The sequence below is a fragment of the Myotis myotis genome, unplaced genomic scaffold, assembly GCF_014108235.1.
Source record: "Myotis myotis isolate mMyoMyo1 unplaced genomic scaffold, mMyoMyo1.p scaffold_m19_p_15, whole genome shotgun sequence".
Classification (NCBI taxonomy): Eukaryota; Metazoa; Chordata; class Mammalia; order Chiroptera; family Vespertilionidae; genus Myotis; species Myotis myotis.
Window position 1 is genome coordinate 40,549,170 of NW_023416319.1, and position 7,618 is coordinate 40,556,787.

At 52.7% G+C, this 7,618-nt stretch overlaps 1 pseudogene; it reads right to left on the bottom strand.

The window, feature by feature from the left end:
* Positions 1–2,890: 2,890 nt before the first annotated feature.
* Positions 2,891–4,570, bottom strand: LOC118670337 (annotated as a pseudogene).
* Positions 4,571–7,618: the final 3,048 nt, after the last annotated feature.

Consider the following 7,618-nt stretch of genomic DNA (forward strand, 5'->3'; position numbering starts at 1 on the left):
TGATAAATGGTTTTATGCTCTCATAAAACATTGTTCTCTTCCTTGCTACTTTTGCTTATGCTCCCCATTTATCCTTTTCTCCATAACTTGCTGTGCCTTTTTTCCAAATCCCAGGTCCCCCAGGAAGCCCTCATGGTCTCCAGCCCACAGCATCCCAGCCCTTTTGCACCGATGACAGCCCAGGACCAAGTTGTCTCCCAACTGTCCCCTGTAGCACAGGGCTCACCTCCTTGATCACTGTGAGCTGGACTTCAAGTCCAGGACTGAATTTCAGGGCCATGTCTCATATATCCTTTGTGTTCCCAACTTGCCCCTGCCCAGCCCCGTTGTAGATGATGTGAGAATAATGATAACAGCAATAATGGGCCATCTCTGAGCACACACCCTGGGCCAGGGACATGCGGAGCCCCTTAGCTTGGATTATCTCATTGAATTTTCATGACAAGCCCACAAGGCTGTAGCATGGCATTCTTACTCAATGGATGGACAAACAGGTTCAGAGAGGTTTCGGCGACTGCTCAAACCTCCCACAGCAGGTGAGCAGTGGAGCCTGGCCCTGAACCCAGGCCATCCGGTTCCAAGTCCTGCTCTCCTAACCCCACGATGAGCTCTCTCTGCGTCTCTACTCTTTGGCATTCTCCTCCCCACTATCTCCTCCTTTCCTCCCCGACTCAGCATCTAGAACAGATCTGGGCACATAGAAGGTGTTTAATAAATGCATGTAGATTGACTGTTAGATGAGGTGCACATGAATGATCGATGCCTTCCTATCAGCACTACAGCCACGGGAAAGCCTTGGCAGCCAGACCGCCCCCGCCCGAGTCCCTGTGTCCCCTCCATGGCCCGACAGCCTCCTTGTCTCCCAGACGGAGGAACCGGCTGGGTCTCCAGCCACCCCAGGGCGTGGCTCCTGACAAGCACCCTTTGCTTCCAGAGCAGAAACAGCATGCAGAAAGCCCTCTGCAGCAGAGCAACAGGGGCCCGTAAAGTCCAGTTATGAAGTGTCACGGTGTCTGAAACAACTGCCTCTTTACTGCGTAAGCACACGCCAGAAATCTGTTCATTTCTGGGCAGGGGCTAATGGAAAAAGAGAGAGATTTTCCACGTATTTATTATGTGAAACATAACATGCGGGGGAAATGTATGGCGATATGTAATTAGACATAAAACAAGCCAGACGTGAGGAATTGCCAAAAATCCGTGGCAGGATAATGAAACGGCTTTACAAGGCCTTGTGTGGTATCATTTCTTTCACAGCCCGTCCCTGTACTCCACCGCCCCGGGAACCTGCTGAAGGGAGGCCTTGCCGTGGAAACTCAGAGCTGGGGTTCATTCGGGGGGATGCCTGGCTGGGCACCGTCCCTGATTCATTCCTGTAAAGATGTATTCATCCTGAGGCCCTGGCAGCAGAGGAGCTGGATAAAGAACGGTGGGTGTGGAGGGGCTGAGCCCATCCCAGGCAGAGGGTGATGGAGGGACCCCCCTGGCTTCCCAGCAGGACTGGGCTGGACTATCATCTCTCATAACACACCAGCTGGCAGCGTGGCTCTGATGCCATGTTGCTTTGCGACCCTTCCTAAACCACTGAATTCCCTGGGCCTCAGCTCCCCCCTCTGCAGAATGGGGAATGCAGTTCATCCAAGACACCTTTGCACAGGGATGTGTGCCAGGTGATTGGTGACTACAACACAGGCAAGATCTTGCTGTCTGACCTGTCCATGACAACCCACCTAGCATATCTATCACTCATCCATAGGTTGGTTTCAAGGTTTTCATGAAAAACATGCCCGAACAGATCTTCCTGTGTTTTGTTTTGTTTTTTAATATCTATGTTTTATAATATTTTATAACTGCGTACATTTCAATAACAAAGTTGGGGGACACAGATTTGGTTTTTATTTATTTACTAGAGGCCCAGTGCACGAAATTCTTGCACAGGGGAGGGGATCCCCTCAGCCTAGCCTGTACCCTCTCCAACTCAGGACCCCTTGGGGGATGTCCTGGGGATCAGGCCTAAAGCGACAGCCAGACATCCCTCTCACAATCCTGGACTGCTGGCTCCTAATCGCCCACCTGCCTGCCTGCCTGGTCACCCCTAACTGCCCCCCCCCGCCAGCCTGATCGCCCCCAGCTGTACACCCCCCTCCTCCACCAGCCTGGTCGTCTCTTACTGCCCCCCTGCTGGCCTGGTCACCCCCAACTGCCACCCCACCGGCCTGGTTGCCCCTCACAGACCCCCCCACCCCCCTGCCAGCCTGGTTGCCCCACGCAGCCTGCTTGTTCAGTCATTTGGTTGTCCCTCACTTACCCCCCTGCAGCCTGGTCATAGGCAGCCATCTTGTGAGGTTGTGAGGGTTAATTTGCATATTACCTCTTTATTATGTAGGATTTGTGTTAATCTTCACCTGAGGATATTTTTTCCATTGCTTTTTCAGAGAGAGTTGGCGGGAAGAAGGGAGGAGAGAGAGAAACATCCATTGGTTGCCTCCCACTTGCACCCCGACAGGGAGTGGGGAGAAAACCCACAACCCAGGTATGTGCCCTTGACCAGGAATCAATGCAGGACCCTTTGGTGTGCGGGCTGACATGCTAACCACTGACCAACACCGGCCAGGGCAGATTTGGTTATTAAAAATATTTATTACAAGCAGGTCCCTTTTCCCACATTGAAAAGAAAACATATGACTGGAGACATTTAGAGACTGGAAACTGGATTAAGCCAATTCCTACGTCCTTATCAAACAAGGTACCAATTAAGGAAAAGATATTTTGGAACTTAACGCTCGAGAAGCCCATGCACAACTTAAATGGGCAAAAGAGAAAAGACACAAAATAAAGTCAGAATGGTCATCTACATCTTACAGCCTTTAATTAAGCACATGAAACGGTATTATTTCATATATTTCTCCATGAACTTTTTGTGAAATATAGATCGCAGCTTATCGTTGACAAATCTTTTGTCTTTCTTCTGGTCATGTCCACCTTTCACACAGATCTTGACAACAACATCTTCCTCCCACCTTCTCTTAACTTCGCAGTTGACCGGGGGCTGGGATGGGCCAGTGATATTCAGGAGAGGGTTTCCACTCAGAATGCTTTCCATATGAATCCTTCCTTCTTCAGCTTTCTGTTCTCAGTCCTTCCCGGCCTGCTCTTCAGCTCTTTCTTTTTCAACGTTTTCCAGCTCTGCAAGAACTACAGTATCATCACCATCACTCTCCTCCTTCAAAATCTTCATCCTCATCTTCCCGCCTGTTGGAGGATCACCTGCATCAAGGTCGGCAGCAGGAATCTGGTCTACCCGAGGCTGCTTTGACACTGAAGGGGAGGTTGCATGTGCTCGGGTTAGAGGATCTCTATTCTTTCCTCTGGTAGCAGCCCCCCCCCTCCCCCCCCGCCCTGCCCTGCCCAAGTCATGGTTCTGAACCGCTTCAGGGGCATCCTGAGTGGTCTATCTACAGCTCATCTTTGTATGAGGGGGTAGCTCTCTACCTGAATGTTGCTTTGAGAGTTGGCTGAAATGACCTTCTCCTTTTCTTCTCCCTCCTCTCGCAGGTTCAAACGCTGGCGAGCTGCTGTCGTCATCCTTTACGGATCGCCGAGGTCCGATTCCACAGCCTCTGGAGGTCACACAGACACCATTACACCTCTTGGTGTTTTGTTTGTTTTTTATTAACATAGAAGGTTTGCTACATGTACACCTGCCACTCCACAGGTATGCAAACCCTTCTCTGCCCTTGCAGGTGACTCCTTGCCAAATCTTCCAACCTTACTTTCTGAAGCTCCCCCACATCTGTCCCCAACACTTCCTTTCCCTCTGCAACTGCCCTGGTTCAGTCTCTCCACCGGATCTTAGCCAAAAGGCGGAGAAGCGATGCCCTGGTTCAATCTCTTGGTGTTTCTTTCCAAAACCATTACAACAGCTTCTAAATCTGGTCTGGGTGGTCTTCTGTCTTTGTCTCCCGATCCCCACCCTCATCCTCTCTCCATCTTTCTCTTTCTCTGTCTTGCTCTGGGTCCCCAGAAACTGACCCTGCAGTCTCCTCCATGGGACTTTCTTGCCAGAACCCCGTTGTCCATGGAAAGCCCTAAGAGATGTGATGGGGGTTCTTCTTGCTCAGTCCCGGCTCTGGGCCATGTCCTGTTAGTGGTCCCCTCACAGGGTCTAGTGATGTAATTGCTGCCCTCAGCTGGCAGGCCAGTGGTGAGAAAGGCTTCCCACTGCTGCCCATCTCCCCTCCATAGGCAATAGTCTTACTCATTCACCCATCAGCTGAGCTCCCCGACTTGCACTGCCTCCTGCCAGAACCCCGAGTGCACATGCTGTTCCTGCTTCCAGGCTCACCCTTCCCTGCTTCTGTTGAATGCGCATGATTCCGGATCCCGAAGCTGATTCCTGACCGGGTCTCTCCCATCCCAAACACCCTTGCCTCTCCTCTTCATTCAGTATGAAGGCCTGTTGCCACCTCTCTCGGCCCATGTTCTCTCCGCTGATCTGCCTCTTCCCTCTGTTGCTGATCATCCCCAGCACAGCCAACTGCTCCCTCTCCCCACATCTCCACGGCTCCATGCTACCTGTCCTTCAAGGCTCAGCTACAATGCCACCCCCTTAACACTTCCCTCTCGTCCCAGCTGGAAGCAATCTTCTCCTCCTCATCTTAAATCCCCGGGGATGTTATCTGTTTCTCGCTTGGTCGCTTATCACTTCCCCAACTTGTGCTGGGATAATTTATGTGCGAGCCCACCTTCCCTTCTGGGCCAGGCCTTGTCTGTCTTGCCGACTCTGTGGCCTGGTGATGAAACATGTGTGTTCTGGAGACAGCGCCGGCTTCAAAGCCTGGCTCTGCTGCTTTTTAGCCACAGGAACTCGCTGTATTATGTTACTTCTCCGTGTCTCACATTGCTCATCTGCAAATGGAGGGCGGGGGGAAGGGGGGTGTGCTAGCACCTGTCTTATAGGCTTGTTGGAGGATTACATGAGTGAGTACACAGAGAACACACTCAGGAGGGGTCTGGCACACAGCAAGGGCTCCATAAATGTCAGATCTTCTCTCTGCCTCATGTTGTTGTAACTAAGTAGCAGGCGGATAATTAATTCCATGTGCTGTCAGAGATGCGGCGAGAGTCGGTGGAATGATGAGAGATAGAGCCTTAAAAACTTCCTCATCAGAATGGTGTTCCTAGGTTGGTCATGTTAAAGAAGGCGACCACCTGCAACGCTAGCTTCATACTCAGAGACAGCGTCCGGCCCTGGCATTCAAACTCTGGGCCAACTGGTGCCCAGCGTCCCCAGGGACTTGCCAGAGGCCGGATCTGGGACTTGCACTCAAGCTCTCCTCCTGCAGCTGTTTTTCTTCTGTGCTTGTTGAATTTCTGAATAATTCGAGTTTCCAAATGTCCAAGCTCCAAGAAAAGGTGACTCCCCTGGGACTAGCCTGGAGGATGGGACCCCGCAATGGCCAAGGGGCAAGGACCCATGACCTTGGGGCTCCCTGGGACTCACTGGACCTTCTCATAACTTGGGGTGGAATTCAAGGGTCTGGAAACCCTGCCTCACACTTGCCTCCTGGAACCTCAGGCCGTGCTCTGGGGAGCAGTTCTCTCTCTAAGTCAACACGGGAGAGCTCTTAGCTCTGAGTGAGACCGAGCATCCAGGGAAGGGCTGCCTGAGACAGGGGAAGAACTGGGTGAGAACAGGCCCGGTTGATGCAATTGGCCCGTCTGAAAACTGAAAATAGATCTGATCTGACCACATTTGGGCAACCATTGACCTTGTCATGACACCCAAAGTCCTTGGCTGGGGGGCAAATTAGGCAAGAACATGTCAGAAAGAGTGTTCTTGTGCCTCAGCCCCCAGGAATGCGGGGTCATTCCTGTCCTTGTGGAGGGAGCCTCAGGGGAGAGGAGCCCCAGGGGGCCAGCAGGCGGGGCCCTGTTATAAAGCCACCAGCACTGATGCCTCACAAACCACTTGTGCTGGGCGACACTCTCACTTCTCACAGCTTGTCTCCACCTGTCATGGTGTCCTGCGAGGCAGGGGCTGGGAGGGAGGCTGGTGAGGCAGGGCACGCCGGGCAGAGAGGCACAGAGGTGGGCTTGGATCTGGGGCAGCGTGGTGAGGGTTCTCCTTCGGGCGTCGTGGATGTTGGAACCAAGTTGGCACTCTTGCCTGGCCCCTGAGATCTCTGGAAAGTCTCCAAAACCCACCAAGGCCCAGCTTTCCTCCTTTAAGAGGGGGCATGAGTGCCTGCTCCAACTTTTCCAGGGCTATTGGGGGCAGGTGAAAAGTCTGGAGAGGGCAGTGGGCGAGCGTGGGGTCTGAGTCCCCTGGGAGAGGTGAGTTCAAGTCCTGCTTCCACCACCGAGCACTGCGTGTCCCTGAGAAACGGGAACACGTATTCTCATTGTCTTCATCTTTACAAAGGGGTCGTGGTGAGGACCAAACAGGGATGCATGTGAGGGGCAGCCCAGCGCCTGTGCATGCCATTGATTGCTAGCAAGGCACAATGCCAGGCACAAAGCCAAAGCTCAACTGATGTGAACAGAATGGACAATGTATAGAAGATTCCTTGGAAATTACAAAGGTCCACACAGAAGCAAGGGCTGTTCCATAGACCAGGCAGTGGGGCCCTTTGGGGAGCACGTAGGGATTTTCTGCACCTGGAGGACCTTCTCCTTGCCCTCTTAGCATCTCAGGTTGGGGCTCAGACCACCCATGCAACTACCTTCCCCAGAGGGGGCAGGGCCCAGCTGCGCTATGAGTGTCTAGACAGGAATGAACCTGTGATCCAACCTTAGGTTTCTGTCCAGAATGTTTAATGGTCAGGACACTAGGGCCCCTTAGTGCCCTCCCACTGAGCTCCTGTTGTAGGTTGGAGCAGGTGAGGGCTTTCTCAAGCGGGGAGTGATTTTTCTGGGAGCAGAAGTGCAGGGAATCAAGAGGAGGGTCCCGGGTTAAGGTGGGCTGGCTGTCTCTCGGTGTGCTCCCCAGGCCCTGACTGCCAGGCGGAGCTGGCTGTGAGGGAGGCACGGATGGAGCCTGATGCATCGAATCTCCCAGCCCTGCCCGCCTTGCTGCTCCCCTAGAATTAATCTTTCAACTTCCAAGCACCAGGGAGCTGGCTATCAAACTTGTCTACATGGAGAGGATGGAGTCATTGGGAGGAGCTAAGAGTCTTTAATAAGGCAAATACATTAAATAACGAGTCCCAAGAACTACCCCCCCCCCCCCCATCACTACCAGGCCCCAGCTCACAGATGTGCGGCTGCATGCACACAAGCATACACATGTGGATATGATACGACACAGACTTACTTTGAACAAATATTTCTTACACTTCTACAGGGCCCTGGCAGTGCAACACTGAATCCAGTTCTGTCCTCAGGGAGTGTGCAGTCCAGGGGAGAACAGACTTCATCAATGTGGTGGCCGGTGCTCTCTCACCTGTGGGCAAGGCCAGGGGAGTGCTGGAGAGGGACATTCATTCTGCGTGTAGGGACCCGGGAGTGCTTCGAAGGAGAGCTGAAGGGTGTTGGAGGATGAGTAAGAGTTCTCTATGTGGGCAAGACAGAAATCTATGTAGATACTATGATCTTTCCCCTGCCCTGCCCTGGTTGG